Genomic DNA, 17805 nt, shown 5'->3' on the forward strand with positions numbered 1-17805 from the left:
CATTCATAATTAAGAATAAGTCCCTGTGTGTGATTTATTTGGGAGCTGGGTGGCAGGTCCCCCCAAAAGAGTAAAATACCAACAACAACATGTGAGTGTCTGTGTGTGTGTGTTTGTGTATAAGTAGGTATTTGTGAATGCTAGTGCCCTTGGAAGCCAGAGGCATTACACAATGACCCCAGAACTGGTTATAAGTGTTTGTGAGTTGCCTGATGTGAGTACTGCAAACCAAACTTAGGTCCTCTATGCCATCTCCCCAGCCCCTCAAGGCCTACATTTACTGTTTTCCTCTTGTCCATCAGAACTCCCATTTTTAATCTAAGTAGTCTTGAAGACCACATAAATTAGCCAAGATTCTCTCTGCAATATCTTCTCAAAATACCCCATGCTCTTCATTGCTCTCAATCTACATTTTGATAAATTTGAAATTTTGTTTACCATGGTATGTGGTAGGTCTTGGCAGGTTGGGCCAAGGTGCCCTGGTGGGTGAGAGAGACACATCATGCAGATGTGGTGGGCAGTGGCGTGGCATCATGTAAAGTTACTCACAACATGCAGACACATGTCCACGTGTTCCATGGACTGCAAGTATATGGAATAGAGATTCAGCTGTATATAATAAAGCTATGCCTGGAAGGATCAAGGCATTCTTCTAGAAAAAAGTCAAATATCAAGGAATTTATTTGATGTTATTCGGTTTTTAATATATCAGCTGTCTTCTGCTATGAATTTCTTGTGCACTCATATACTACTAGGCCTTAATGGCAAACAGTATAAGCTTCTCAGTACTGCTGATATGGACTAGCTAACACTCCTACAGAGCCTAGGAGACAGGTGGACTGTAGATGCATGGCTTTGTTTCTTGTGCAAATGAAGCTCAGACCTTCATTCCCCAGATGGGCCAAAGGGCATTCCAGAGCAATTGACTCAGAACAAAAGAGTTTTTTGCATAACCAGGTGCAGTAAAGTCTGGGGCAGAATTCCTAGGGCTAGGCAGATTGGCTCAGATGAGGAGTAAGGAGCAAGGAAAAGTTTTTGCAGATTACAGGTGAATTTGAATCAGGTCAAGAGAGTAGGAGAGGAAGGAAAGATGGGAGACAGAGAATGGAGGATGAAGATGAGATCGATAGCAGAAGAGCTTAGTTAGGGCTATGAGAGGACAGGAAGAGAAGGGACAGAGAGTAACTGAGTGTGAGAACAGAACTGACGCTAGGTAGATAGAATTTTGTCTTAGACAAATAAAGTGGACGGACAAAAGAGCCCAGTGTACTTAGATTCTTTTCCCTCAGATACCCCCACACTGGCTGTAGCATCTTCCCCAGGACCCTGGGAGGAATCTTCGCAGGGCAGACCCCTGGGAAAATTCTGATACACGTGGAGAGTTTATTTTGGGGGGAGGGGAGAGGGAGTGAAGGGAAGGAGAAAGGAGAGAGAGTGGAGAGGGGTCAGGGTGCACACCTCGTGGGAATAGAGAGAAACAGAGAGGGAGGGGGAGGAGTGGTTTTCTTTTTAAAGGGGACTTTAAATCAGGACACAGGGCAGGTCCCCATGGGGCGGGCCAGAAGACCAGCAGTACAGAGCTGTCAACCTAGGTGCTCTGCTTTATTCATAATTGTACCATTAAAGCCCAGAAAATGTTTGGTATGTTGAATAGTCAATGAGTATTTGTTGATTTTATGAACTCCTTCAGTTCATCTCCTTTTGCTAAGCCAGGTAAGATTCTTACCAGAGGGAGTATGCTATATGATTTTTTAAAAAGTTAAAACAAGACTATCTGGACTTAAATCCTAATTGTTCCATTGATTAACTATTGGAAAAGCATACACAAATTGTAAATGAAGTCCTCGGAAGAATCTGCTGTATATTAAAGACATTGCAGAGTGCTGGAATAAGCCAAATAAAACACCTGCTTATGAAGAGTATCTTAGATCAACAGCAAAAATTACCTGCAGCTACCTTTAGTGCCCTGCCCTCTTCCTAATTTTTCAGATCTTATTTGTGTGTGTGTGTGTGTGTGTGTGTGTGTGTGTGTGTGTGTGTGTGTGTGTGTACCAGATGCATGTACCTGTAAAGGCACTGGATCCCCTGGAGCTGGAGTCACCTGATGTGGATGCTGAGGACTCAAGTCCCTTGGAAGAGCAGCAAATACTTTTAACCTCCGAGACACTTCTTTAGTCCTAATCATCAACCCCCTTTAATAGTCATTACTATCAGTCTGTACATCTCATTTAACATCCTGATGACTTTTAGATAAAATTCCTGCAATTGCAAATCTAGTTTCCATCAACTCAAAAGCTGAAAATGCTGTAAACAAACTCTGAAACCTATAGAAGGGATTTCCCTGTTCCACCCAACCAGGGTATTTCTTAAACACATTGACTCATGTCTTTCTTCTGTTCTGTAACAATAAAAGTCTACATCCTACATAGTGAGATGTGAACGATAATTCAGGGTAACTTCAGTCATAATGTCTCAGATTACTCATATTTGACTCAAAATAAACTGTTTTCTTATTTCCTTAAAGCATAGTTGGTATGTTAACAAAATTAACAAAACCACAAAAGGAGCTCTGGCATCTAGTAGTAGAGTACCTGCATAGCCTTTGATCCCACTGTTCAACCTAGAACAACAATAGTAAAAGAACAAGAGGTAAATTACAATAAAAATAAGAGGCCTATTTTATCTAATCCTCCCTGTTAAAGATAAGGCAGGGGATTTCCCTCCAGGCCTTTCCCTTAGAAAACTTTTGATAGTAAGAACTTCTCCTTTCTTTGAAATGTATGTAAATCCTTTTGGAAACTAGACAAACCTTTGTCAGCTTTAAGGCCCAGGAATGCCTGCCTCTAGATGCCTGGGAGCCATCAACCTGAAGTAGGAAGTCTGTCTGGAAGTTTCTGTTAGAAGGTCTGGACACAGCTTTGGTCAGCATCTTGCACCAAGAAATAAAACTACTTCTTATAAAGATGAGAAACTTTCAGCCTTTGAAAAAGCCAGTAAACTATCACTATATTACCAACATGAAGTTAGGATGAACTCCATGTGTGACAAGTATTGCTACTAAGTCCTTTTATTTGAAGACTACAATTATTCATCTTGAAAACCTGTCTGTAATGTGCTTTATCTGCTTGGTTATATAAAAGGATGTGGTGATATTTTATTTGTGCTGAAATGTGGTGACATTTTATTTTATGTTAATAAATAAAAATTGCCTGGAGATCAGAGGACATAAGCCAGCCATAAACAAAAGTGAGGCAGTGGTAGCACACACCCTTAATCCAATCACAAGGCAGGTGGAGTCTCTGTGTGTTCAAGGACACAGTCAAGCGTGGTGACACATGCCTTTAATCCCGGTACCAACCATAGAGACCTGGAGGTCTGTACAGACAGAGAGTTGCTGTGGGATGTTCTGTATGTTAAATGTTCCGAGGCTTGGCGGGACCCGGAGAGAAAAAACTCTAGCTACAGACAGTGACAAGGAAGTGAGGTAGCTGCGCTAAGAGCCAATGAGAAGGCAGAACAGCAAAGCAATAAAGGCACAGGTTAGATAGGAAGAAGCTCTCTCTTGGGAAGCTACGGCAGTGTGGTGAGTTATGTCTAGCTGGTGACTATTTCTATTTCTCTGATCTCTATGGCTTTTTACCCCTATATTTGGCTCTGTGTTTCTTATTTAATAAGACGGTTTAGAAATTCGTCTACAAAAGGAAAAGATTTCTTTCTGTCTTTGCAAATACTTGGTAGATTGCCTACTATGGCATCACATTCTGGCTTAGTGGTTATTCAATAAAAAAACTATTTCCTTTCCCTCCTATCTGGAGGAGAGATTTTCTGCTGGCAGGCAATTTTGTTTTTAGTTTCCCCAGCAGTGGGTAATTTTGGGCGAGTTACTTTTAACTGCGAAACTAAGCATCATTGGCTATGTCTATAAAATAAGAAGCCTAATAATACTATTCATAAACTCACTGTGAAAATTCTCTAAGCTAACAAAACAAAGAACCTAAAACAATGCATAATTTGTGTAAAGAACTCAGTAGGTACTGCTGCTATTATCACACAAAAATGATCACAATTTCTAGTTCTGATGCTCTATTGGATAGCAATTTCCTTGGAGATAAAATGTTCCATCTCTGAGGAAATCTCATTAAGACTCAGGATATTCTAAAGAGAGGCTCCTTAAGACTCAGGAAGTAAGCAACTCAGAAGTTTCAGGAACTCCCTGAAACTGGCCAAAGGTACTAGGTCCCTCACTCCCCAAGCTTATCTAAGTAATGAGGTCTGCTAAAAGACATTCTCACATAAGCTGAGCTACCTGGAAGAAGCTCAGACCCACGGAGCTGCCTATAAGTCATGAAGTGCAGTCCAGGGTTCCAGATTTCATGAGCCATCACCCATGCTGGCATGAACTCTTGGTGATCCAGCTGCCTGAGTTGTCTCTGGTCTAGTGAGTAACACCTTACCCACACTTCCCATAAATTATCTTAATAAACTCAGTGGTTCACCAAGAAGGACTTTGGTGGTATCCTTACTTTGGACTGTCACTGGTTCCCTATCTGGGGTGGGTAGATTTTTATTCACATCCCCCCAGAAATAGTGTCATGAAACATGCTCATAGAGAAAAATGTATCTATACCCCAAAATAGTATCCTGGAGAGATGGCTCTGCAGTTATGGGACTTGATACTGCTGCAGGGCACCCGGGTTCAGTTTCCAGCAGCTAAGTGGAAGCACATAGCCATCTGTAACCTCAGGTCCAGTGGATCCGATGCCCTCTTCTGATTTCTGAGGGTAAAAACACACACATGGTACACATACAGACACACAGGCAAAGACCACAGACATGTAAAATTAAAAAAAAAAAATTAAGTATCCCAGCTCCTACATAGTTGTAAATGGATATGCAGACTTTGATAGTTGGAAATCAAATGTCACTAACACTGAGCTTTGCTGCATGGTAGCTGTCTATACTTGGGTTTTTACATATCCTATAGTTAAACTTTTAGTTATAGGTTTTTAAAATGCAGGGACAGTTTCTATTTTCATTTGTCATTTCAAACTCATCCAATAATTCAAAATGTTTCCTGGTTCCCAGTTCCTCCTCCTGGTTGTATATAGATCTACATTTAGCCATTTTTGTTTCGGTGACATCTTCAGAATTCTAGCCTCGTGGGGTTTTTTGGGGGTGGGGGTGGGGTGGGGTGGGGGAGGAGTAGAAATTCTCATTCCATTATGACTATTTTAATTTCTTCTCAAACTGATTGTTTTTAATTTATTAAATAGAAGGCAAAGCACGCAGTTTTACTAATAATAAAATAACAATAATTTTATAATAAATTATGCCTTGGATTATATGATAAATTCTAAAGCAATAAAGTGGATTAGCTGCAAACATTTGCAACAAAGCTGGTACCAACATGGAGGTTATTTCAGAAGTTGCAGGTCATTGTTGGGGCTGAGTTCAATTAACTGGAGGCAAACCCTGTGCAAACAGCTGAATAGGGCCACAGTAGAAGTACTGGTGTGGGATCACATCTTAGAGCCTATTAGGTCTTGATTAAGACTCCCCTGGATATTCCTTTTTAATGGAATTTGAGGGATTAAAAATGGCTTCACAAACCACTTTTTAATCTGGTGAAGGAAGCAGGGAATGAAAAACACCACGCTGTCATCTTCAAGAGCAAGGCAAGTTGTAAATAAAGAAAACAAATTAGAGGCTGGTTCACACCTCATCAGCTACCTAACAACCTGTTACCAGTTAATTACACACCTTTAAAATGCATGTACAAGAGAAATTATTCAGAAATCAGTTTCTCTAAAAGGGAGGGAAGCAGACAAGTAGAATGTCAGCAGAGGTGGCATTTAACTATTTAGATGTGATCAACCAAGAAGATGGGAAAATATTTTCTCAGGAATGATTCGTTTACAAAGTACCGTCTATTAGTTCCCTGGCCTCAAGGATGTCCTCATCAATGATTCACTCCAGGCAGATAAATATTTGTTGACAAAGTCCTGGGAGGCAGAATCTCTAGTAGCCTTTAGTGACCCATTCCAGTGTCCCCAGTCTCTGGCTTACATTCACAGGTTGAGTATATGTGCCGGGCCTAACCCTAAGCAATTCACAGGACAAAGCTGAGCACCACTGCTGCGGGAAGTGAGAACAACCTCCTGTGTGCTTTTGTTTCTGTTTTTTGTTGATGTTGTTGTTTGATCTGCAGTATACCTACTTCCACTTGCATTAGCTTTAGGCTAAATGGAAAGCTGCTGGAAATGAAGTGTATTAAACAGCAAATGAATTTGAAACTCAATAACTGCTATGTTTCTAGTCTATGTACACAATCTCAATGAGAGATTTTGTTAGGAACCAAATATTTGCATTTGCCCCAAAATTTAGATGCTGAAATCCCAACCCCATTTTATGTGAGGGTGTGAGGAGGTGGGACTTTGAGGAGGTCATGAGGGTGGGGTCCTTAGGAAAGAGACTGGTGTCCTCACAAAACAGACGTCCAGGCTGGAGAGATGGCTCAGCTTGTCCTGTTCCTTAAACCCATGTTATGGGACTCACAACAGTATATAACTCCAGCTCCAGGGGGATCTGAAGTCTCTGACCTCCGCATGTACCCACGCACATGCACATACCTCCCACACTCACACACGTACAAATAATTTTAAAAATCTTAAATTTAAGAAGACCAGAGGGAATTCGCCACAGAAGAAGGTACTACCTGACAACCAGGAGTCAGAAAAATAGGTGGGAATATTTTCCTGCTTCAGTCACAGCATATGGGATTTCAGCTGAACAGGTTAAGGTGAATGTGTAGATGGATTTACACATTTTGTTTCTGTAGGATTATTTTGAATTTATAAAAGTCTCCAAAGTATTGATTTTAAATCCTGAAAGTTTTGTGAAAATGTTCTCTAAGATACCAGTCTGCACACTGGCTGACCCCCTGGGTAAGCTGCAGTCAGCCACTCTCTCAGTGCTATAGACTACCCCTTCCTTAGACCCGGGCTGTCATTACCTACCTACCTCACTGGCTTGCTCTGGAAGCATGACTGACAGAATCAATTTTAGTGCACTAAGCCAGGGGTAGTGTAGATTGAGATCAAAGTTCTAAAAATACTCTGTGGTACATCTACCAAAACCTCTGCTGCAAATTATTCTGTTTTTAAAATGAAAGTCTATGTTGTTTGAAATCAGTTAACTCCATAATAATATATTAATTGATAAACTACACAAATTCCATTTGAATTGTTCATTCTACTTGAGTTATATGCACTTACAAGTTGGGGTAGTTTGAATAAGAGTGGCCCCCGTAGCCTCATATACTTGAATGCTTAGTCACTGGGGAGTGGAACTGTTTGGCAGGATTAGAAGGATTAGGAGATGTGGCTTTGTTGGAGGAAATATGCCACTGGAGGTAGGCTTTGAGGTTTCAAAAGCCCGTACCAGGCGCAGTCTCCCTCTGCCTACAGAGGTAGGAGGTAGCTCTCAACTACTTCTCCAGCACCATCCTGCCATCCCTGATGCTGTGCTTCCCTCCCATGATGATAGTGGACTAAGCCTCTTAAACTGTAAGCCAGTCCCAGTTAAATGCTTTCTTTTATAAGCGTTGCCTGGGTCATGGTGTCTCTTCACAGGAATAAATCAGTGACTAAGACATAAGTGACAATTTATGTACTATGCATTAATGTGTTTGGCATTAGTTCACCATCTAGTAGCTGCTCAGTGGCTACTTAATCAAAAGATATCTAGTCACTTCTAGAGAAATATGTGTTAGTAGTGACATACACCTGTAATCTCAGCTACTTGGAAGGCTGAGACAGGAATATGACCTCAGCCCAGAAGCTTGAGGCCAGCTCCGCAGCATAGCAAGACCCAAGATTCCACCTCAGAAAATAGGTTTATATCTTCTTAATGTCTTTCATTAAGGTTTTAGAATTTTGATTGCAGGGATCTTTCACCTCTTTATATTTATTTATAACTACTGTATTTTTATAACCATTGTTAGAGATTGGTTGTGTAAATAAGATTGGTTTCTTGATTTCTCTTTTAGATACCATGCTATTAACATATAGCAACGCTACTGAGCAAAGGGTAAAGCAGAAAACAAAACAATATACAAATGCACACCTGCACACCCACTGTCTCGCTGTTGTTTACCCAAAGATTTCCATTAGCTAGCTAGTTAGACAAATGGGCATAACTGACATTCTGTGTGTGTGTGTGTGTGTGTGTGTGTGTGTGTGTGTGTTATTAAATCCTTGTCTGGATATTGTCCATCCATAGAGAGTCTTTTTAAAAAATTATATACATATATAAAATCTTATATATATATATATTATATAAGTGTATTATTTAATTTTTAATACATATTTAATTTTATATGATACTACATAGGATATAATATATATTATCTTAGGTATATGGGTGTTTTACCTTGCATGTATGTCTGTGCCACATACATGTAATACCCACAGAGGCCAGAAGATGACATTGGATCCTCTGAAACTGTAGTTACAGACAGCTGTGAACCAGTATGTGTGTGCCTGCAGTCAAGCCCTGGTCCTCTGTAAGTACAGCCAGTGTTCTTAACCCCTGAACCATCTCTCTAGAAGAAACTCATAGAAAATCTTTTTAGTGATTAAGAAATAAAGAAAACTCTCCATCTTGCATAGGTCAAATTGAGATGCTGTTCCACATTTCCCACCTCCGTTGACCAGCTGCCTTTGTGCATTGAAAGCAAGAGTTCATCCACACAATTGTGGTCTAGTATAATATCTGGAAAGATACTGTGTCAAGTTAGGAATACTGGATTCTCTTATGGATATAATTAATTCTATTAATATATTTTGTATGTTACAGAATTAGCACAACAATGAAAGATAAAAATCTGGAGAAGAAGACTTCCATATTCTCACCTCTCTACCTATATACATTCATACCCACATATGTGTGTGATTGTGTGTGTGTAGGTATGTATGAATATATAGTGATTATATAGGTATGTGTGCATGTATAAGTATGTATACAAAGACTTTTTTTTAAAATGAATCATTTATATATACATACTATTTGTGGAAAAGCTCTGTACTGTTGGTAACGTTAGGCTGCCCTCAAGATTTCTGCTATAGAAATTCTGAAAATAAACATCCTGAAGCCTGCGTCTTCCAAATGTACAATTCACTCAATGAATGTCTAGAAGAAACACTGCGCAGTTAAAGGGTACCTGTATTTAAATCAAGCAGGGGTGTGCCTGCCTTCTGGCTTGTGCTGGACAGATAAGAAAAAAAAATCACCCTTGTTTGTTTGTTTTTTAAATTTAGTAGTCTGAAGCTATCAAAGATTAAACCTTTATTTGCTTGCTGGGGGGCATGTAAGTTCTGACTGTTGTCTTTTACATCACTTTATTTCAGTCCTGTCTCCTGCGCCTGTCACTTTGGACCAGTCAACCTCTGAGACTGTTCTGTAGTCTTTAGATAGTCAAAGGAAGCACATCTAAAACCCGTGCACTTTCAAGTCTCTCTCATCTGATGTGGTCTCCATTGTTTAGGATAATGTTTAGGGTGGGAGTAAAACATGACTTTCCTCTACATGGGAAAAAGGTTCAGTTTTCAGCATATTTTACATTCCAAATGTAAAATTTGTGCAAAGGAATGGACTTCTTTCTTACTCTTTTCTTTTCTTTTGTTATTTTGTTGGTTTTTGAGACAGGGTTTCTCTGTGTAGTCCTGGCTATCCTGGAATTTGCTCTGTAGACCAGGCTGGCCTTGAACTCACAGAGATCTGCCTACCTGTGCCTCCTGAGTGCTGGGATTAAAGGCACAGGCTACCACTGTCCAGCTAGGAATAGATTTCTTTATAAAAGATTTGTTTTCATTGTGGGGGGAGAGGGGGCCACGTGCCCATGTAGATCCAAAGAGGGGATCAGATGCTTTGGAACTGAACCGACAGCTGTGAGTTGCTCCACATAAGTGCTGAAAACTGAACTCAAGTCCTCTGCAGGAACAGCAAACACTAGTAACCTCTGAGTCATTTTCTAGCCTCAGGGATGGAATTTTTAACAGGATACAAAAATATTTTGTTTCTATAAGTGAGAAAGTAACTAAATTGAAATCAACCAGACAAGACAGAATGTGCTTGTCTAACTGTCCCTGTAGCTGTGAAATCCTGTAATACAGAGGTTCTGTGTGCACTGTGTAACTGTCCATTGAAGCATATTTTCTCTGTAATTTTTAGGTGTCTCCCCTTTTTATAATCAAGGTTATTCATGATCACCAAATAAAATTAGTATGAACAGATTTAGCATGATTATTTACAAAGGATATTGTAAATGGAGAATATTAATTTTCCATATAATGTTTCTGAAATCTGCATTGCTGGAGGGCTTTATGAAGTATACTAAAATGGATCTTTGAAGTCTGATTTGTTATCTCAAGGCTAGGCAACCAAAGAAGAAACTTATTACCATATTCACCTCCAATTCCTGTAAATGTGGGTAGCATTTTTCCTTTCTAGGTCCCCTAAATATTCTAAGATTTTGAGTCTGCCAGGAAATGACCTTCCATACTAATTTGAAAGTCTAGAAATCCCATAAGCCAGGTACCAGGCCAGTTTACCCAACAGGATTTTGTGAGCATTAGATGTGTGAAGCTTAAAACTTCACAAAGACGTGGTCATACTTGATAAAATGAACATTATTCTCAAATATAGCAACTATAGAACCACATGTAAGAGGATTAAAATCAGACGCCTTCCTCAGACCATATTAAAATAGCCAGTCAAAAAATAGATGAAAGAAGTCTTGAATATAGAAGTTGACAGTTACCAAGTCTCATGACAAAAAGTGAGCAGTGAATCTTTGTGAGCTTGGGTGAGGCCAAGCTTGCTTGGGTATGAAGCTCAAAATACAAGTAACAAAAGAAAACTTAAAGAGAATCTACTCCTTAAAGAGAATCTACTCCTCGTGGTGGTGCACGCCTTTAATCTCAGAGTTAGCGTTCAGACCCTCCCCTTGGGGACCGCCCAGCACCCTGACAATGTCATCTTACCTAAAGTCCTCTTTGAGAGAAAACTCCTCCCCCTTCTCTCTCTCTTTCTTCCTCTCTCTTGCCACTAGGGCATGCACACCTCCTCTCTCCCCCTCTCCCTCCTCCTTCCCCTCCCCTCCACTCCCCTCCCCCCTCGCTTCCCTTCATCCTTCCTCCCTTTAATAATAAAACTTTCTACATGGGTGCCGTCTTCATGGTGTGAGTGACTTTCCACTGTGCCTCTTGGCTCCACCCGCCAAGGCCACCATGGGCCCTTTCTAAAATACAATACCCAGCACTTGGGAGGCAGAGGTAGGCAGATCTGTGAGTTCCAGGCCAGCCTGATCTACAGCGTGTGTTCCAGGACAGCCAAGGCAATACAGGGAAACCCTGTCTTGAAAAACCAATAAATAAACAAATAAAAGTAAAAAGATACTCTTTCTCACAATGTGCTTCACAAGACACTATCAAGAAAAAGAGAACAAGGGTCTGTAGTGATGGCTCAGAAAAAGCACATATTGTTCTCATAGGGGACCCAGCCATTCGAACCCAATTCAATTCCCAGCACCACCCCCATCAGGCAGCTCCTAACTGCCCGTAAATCCGGCTCCAGGTGATCTGATACCCCTCTGACCTCCTCCTCCTCCTCCTCCTCCACACACACACACACACACACACACACACACACACACACACACACACACACACGATAATAATAACTTTTTAAAAATTTAAAGAAAATAGGGCTGGAAATGGTGGTGCATACCTTTAGTCCCAGCACTGTGGTGGTATTGTGTCCCCCAAAATATTGTGCACCCTAATAAATTTATCTGGGGTCACAGAACAACCACTAGATACAAAGGCTAGAAAATGGTGACACTCACGCCTTTAATCCTAGCATTCCAGAGACAGAAATCCCTCTGGATCTCTGTGAGTTCAAGGCCACATTGGAAACAGCCAGGCATGGTGACACATGCCTTTAATCCCAGAAAGCAAGCCTTTAATCCCAGGGAGTGGTGGTAGAAAGCAGAAAGGTATATAAGGCGTGAGGACCAGAAACTAGAAGTATTTGGCTGGTTAAGCTTTCAGGCTTCTAGCAGCAGTTCAGCTGAGAGCCATTCGGATATGAGGACACAGAGGCTTCCAGTCTGAGGAAACAAGACCAGCTGAGAAGTGGGCCGGGTGAGGTTAGCTGTGGCTTGTTCTGTCTCTCTGATCTTCCAGATTTTATTAATAAGAATTTTTTTTTTTTTGGTTTTTCGAGACAGGGTTTCTCTGTGTAGTTTTGCGCCTTTCCTGAGATTCATGCTACACAGCACTCAGGAGACAGAGAGAGGCAGATCTCTGAGTTCAAGGCCAGCCTGGTCTACTGGCTGAGTTCCAGGACAGCCAGGGCTAAAGAGAGAGACCCTGCCTTGAAAAAAAAAAAAAGAAAAGAAACAAAACAAAACAAATAAGCATGTGGTGCAGGCCTGGGAAGTGGAACAAAGACGGTTAGGGATTCCAAAGCAGCTGTGGCTCCTTCTCCAGTGTGAGGCCAGCCTGAGCCAGGAGGTCCGATCTCAGAATAGAGACTGATAGATAGATAGATAGATAGATAGATAGATAGATAGATGGATGGATGGATGGATGGATGGATGGATGGATGGATGGATGGATGGATGGGCAGGCGGATGGACGGATGGACAGACAGACAGACAGACAAACAGGCGAGAAAGATATCAGGCTTTGCCATTACTGTAAATACTCCACATTGTATAAACAGTTGTTTTTCAGTCTATGCCTTGCCCTGAGAGATTTCATTTTGAGGATGGAGGATGGCTGACTTTGGGTGGATGCATGAAGGGCATCCTGAAAAAATAAAGGGCAGGTTGATAAACAACTTAATCTCTAAAAGTAGAAAGTCGGCCACTCTATAAACTTGTCAAAGTAGATCTGGACTACATAGGAGGACATGGATGTATTAAAATAAACTTAGGAAAACCTGGCCCCAGAACTTACTGGACACATCAGACTGAGGAAAGAGTGCATCTCTCTCTCATCTGGACACATAAGGAGGAGGACACTTAACACTGTGACAGTGACAGTGCCACCAATTTGTCACCTGACCTCTTGGTTTGTTTATCAAGGAACTGACATGCTGAGATTTTCTAACTAGCCCAGGGACTTCAGCTCGGTTTGGTCCCTGATGTTGACACAGCCTCTTTGATTTGCCAAGCGTACATCTGCCTGTCTGCTCATCCAGACCTACCATGAATCCACCTGCTGTTCATTTGCCCCTGTAGCCCCCACCACACCTTGCTTCTCCGGCTCAGCTCTGACCCTCCACCCCACCTTGCTTCTCCAGCTCAGCTCTGACCCTCCACCACACCTTGCTTCTCCAGCTCAGCTCTGACCCTGCAGCCTAACTCCACAGCAGTAACAGCCATCTCCATCAAACCTCCAGCTTGAGCTCATTGTCTTCTTTCCAGACAATTTTCATCCCTAGCAGCTCCTGTCTTTCAGGTCTCTGAAACATCTTGGTCACTGCTGACCCTTCTGAACCCTTGGCAACCATTCTATAACCTACATCTGTACATGTTTAGACAGATGTACTTCTGATGTGTAATGTGTCATTTGAGTATTAATATTAGTAACTCTGATTAGAAAAAAAGAACCTGTGTTTTCACTGGCTAAGACTATCAAAGAAAGCGGAATTGCTTGATAAGGAAATGCTGCTAGTAAAATCATAACCCCTTGTGAATTTATTTTCAATAAGTTCTGACATTATGGAAAACCACAAAGTGCTCATCTGTGTTTCTGACACAGTATGCTCACAACACAGAGAAAAATATACACAATAAAGCAGAATGGGAAAAATATTTGTAATTCCTACATCTGATTAGAAACTTGTATCTAGAATATAGAAAATCTTACAATCCAATTATAAAGATAGCATATAGCTTTGAAAGTTATTCAAAAAAGATACAGAAACAGTCAATAGACACCCTGAAAAATATTTGACATCATTAGTTAGGATGATTTATAATAAAAAAACATGGAGCAATCGAAAACATCACACTCTGATGATGAGAATACAAAAACAGTGCAGCCCCTTCGGTAAGTAGTCTGCACAGAAATGTAGAATTGCTGTGAAAATATTAAGCAGAAATTTACCATATAACCTAGATTTTGTTTCTTAGGATGTACCTAAGAGAAATGAAAAAATACTCATGAAAACTTGTTAAACAGGCTTGGCAGTGGCAGCACATCTCTATAATCCCAGCACTCGGGAGGCAGAGGCAGGCAGATCTCTGTGAGTTCAAGGCCAGCCTGGGCTACAAAGTGAGATCCAAGACAGCCAGTGCTGTTACACAGAGAAACCCTGTCTCAAAAAACCAAAACAGATAGATAGATAGATAGATAGATAGATAGATAGATAGATAGATAGATAGGAAATTTGTAAATAAATTTATATCACAGCAGTATCCATAGTAGCTAAAAGGTGAAAACAAAATAAATATATATAACTGATAAAGAAATAAAATATGTTCTTTGCACACAACTGAGTAATAATTGACAATAACAAAGAATGAAGTACTGATATGTAGTACAACATGGAAGCCCCAAATGTTATGTGCTTAGGAAGAGAAGTCAATAACTAAAGATCACAAATGAAAACATTCCATTTATAGGAGATGGAATGTTGACAAATCTGACTTGAATGATTGCTAATGGATACAGTATTTCATTATCAGATGATAAGTATGTCCCCAAATCGAAGGCAGTGATAGCTATCCGTGTGAGTGTCCTATGACCCATACTTGGGGGCCAGCAAGATGGCTCAGTGGTTAAGAACACTTGTTATTGCCGAGGTTTGTTCCCATCACCCACTCCAGTCCCAGGGGATCCCACTTCCTCTTCTCACCTCCATATGCACTAGGCATACAATCAGTACACAGACATATGCAGGCAGAACACTCACACATATAAAATAAATGAAGCTAATTTTTTAAATTAAGAAACAAGAACCACTGACTGTATACCTTAAATGGCTAAGTTTCCCAGCGTGGTGTGTTAATTATATCTCAATAAATGACATAAAATGACTGAACTCATAACTGAGGACAGGATACTACTGTCTGATATCAGCCAGAGGAGAGCTACGCTGGATCACTAGGAATGAGTCATGAGCAAAGGAGAACTTCCTGCAGAGACTTCAGGCTCTCAAACACACCCCACACAGAGAAGACTCGGCACCTTTTCTGACTTGGCAACTCCTTCTCTCCAGCTCATCAACAATTGCATATCCAACAAACCCCTTTCTAGCAGCTTTCTTTTTACAAGAGGCAAGACCAGCTCTAACTTTGTAGGTGCCTCTGGGAAATCTCAATGGCAGTTCTAGTTTTTCAGGTCTCAGTAACCTTGAAGAGCACAAAGGGATTTGGAGACCGAAATTATTTCCAATTTTCCTCAAAAAACAGAAATACACAGCTGTATTTCTCTAAAACTATGGCTCCTAAATATAGTACAAGCACCGTATTCATTAGAACTTTTAAGCTAACTTGAATTTCACAGAGAAAACTGCAGTGAGCGTAACTGTGCCCTGGCACTCATTGCATTTTGCAGTGTGCTAGGAGAACTGGTAATTGTACGTACACAGCTTTCCTCAGCTGCCACATCACTCATCCACCCTTCTCAGAGAGGCAGAAAAGAGCATATTCATTGCAGACCCACAGTGCCTCGTAAAAATGAGGGCGTAAGAATCTGATGTAGTATGAAGATGAGTAATCGGGAAGGCTGGAAGGATGACTCAGCGGTTAAGAGTGCAGGCTGCTCGTACGGAGGACCTGGGTTTAGTTCCAAGCACCCACGTGGCAGCTCACAACCATCCGGAACTCCAGCTCCAGAGACAACAAATCAGACGGTGCACATACATTCACACAGGCAAAACACTCATATACATAAGGTTTTTTATTAAAAAGATTAGTAATCAGTATTTCTGCACTGTTTAGCTAATAAATGCCCATTAATTAAATCAATTTAGTACCAGTTCAAGGTTTTATTTTATTTTCTAAAATGATTGCTTGATTCAGAACCTTGTTTTATTTAAATGTGTTTTTCATTATACAATACAACCCTTTAGAGACAATTATGCACAGGATATCAATAAGCTTCCTCAAAACTTTTCAACTTAAAAACCAACAGCCAAAGATTCTAAATTCCAATACTATTAAAGGTTTCTTATTTGCTAAAATTTTAACTGAATTCTATGATTTTGATCATTTTAGTTTGAGACAGGTCTCACTAAGCAGCCCAGGCGAGTCTTGATTTCAAAGTCCTCTTTGCTTCCTGAGTTCTGAGATCACAGACATGTACCACCAGGACCAGCCTTGGTTCTTGCCAAGTTTTTCATTTATTTATTTTCCTATGTGGTGTGAGTACATGCATGTATATGGATACATATGTGTACACATGTATGTGGAGGCAGAAGATGATGTGTGGCATCTTCCTCAATCATTCTCCACTCCATTTGCTGAAGAAGGGTCTCTCACTAGACCTAGGGCTTGCTGAGTCAGCTAGTCTGGCAAGCTGGCTTCTCTGGGCGGAATCTGTGTGTCTGCTTCTCAGAGCATGGGATCACAGAAAGGCCACCATGCTTGCCTGGCTTTTGTGTTGGCACCAGGGATGTGAATTGCAGTCCTCATGCTCATGTGTGAGGACTTTATCCACTGAGCCATCTCCTGAACCTGATTCTTAAACACTTCTAAACTGGTTTTCGCAAAAGCTCAAAATGGAAAATAAGACAAATTTAAAGACTGGTGTACAAGATTCTCCACCATTTCTCACCTGGCTCTGTAAACAATTAATTCATTGACAGTGGGCATCAAATAATCAGGTTCTAAAACCAAATTACAAACCACTGTTTTCCAACAAGGAAAAATGGTTTAGCTGTAAATAAACCAGAATCCAAAACAAAACAAAACATGAAATTAGAATGGTGTGTGTGTGTGTGTGTGTGTGTGTGTGTGTGTGTGTGTGTGTGTGTAGTCAGAATGAAGAAAATAAAGAAGGAGCCAAGTTTAGTGGACACTTTGGCTTTGATTCTGTAAACTAAGAAAAAATTCCCTTGTGTTCAAATTGCCAATGCAATGCACTATCCGTCACTGAAGATTGCCTGGCTCTGCTGGGTGAATCTGTTGGGTATTTTCATGGGACCTTTGGTACATCAAGTGGATAAAACACAACTCTCATAAAAAAATAAAAGTGGTCTTGTGTCAAAATGTTTATTTTATGCATTCATATAATTGTATTAACAGAAAAGTCAAAAAGGCACAAATTTATCCATAAAAAAGGAACTGAACTACAAAGTTATGTTTTCCACAGCGGGTGAGAAGTCAGTTCAATCTGTTAGAGAAGAGACTTTACATGTTTATTGTCAACAAATACCAGAGCAGACAGTAGCTAAAGCACAAACAGCAATTTTTATTCAGGAGCTATTACCATAGAGGGGAAAAAAGACCTCAATATGGAACTTAATTCTATCCCAAATACAAGGAAAGATGGGGAGTTATACCCAATGGTCAGAGTGGGGTTCAGAGAAGGGAAAATTAGTTAGAGAAAACAGGAAGACCAGGGCATGCTCTTAAGACCCACTCGAAGAGTTCTCCGAGGGCAGACCAGGGTGACTGGCTCTGTGGGGCCAGAGGGAAGGAATTTGAAGAGCTATTGAAGATGATCAGATATACAGTGTTGGATTGTTGCTAAACTGACTTAGCAGAATTCTTACTAAAATGGCCTTATG

This window comes from Peromyscus californicus, unplaced genomic scaffold (genome assembly GCF_007827085.1).
Source record: "Peromyscus californicus insignis strain IS unplaced genomic scaffold, ASM782708v3 Scaffold_15__1_contigs__length_86483966, whole genome shotgun sequence".
NCBI lineage: Eukaryota > Metazoa > Chordata > Mammalia > Rodentia > Cricetidae > Peromyscus > Peromyscus californicus.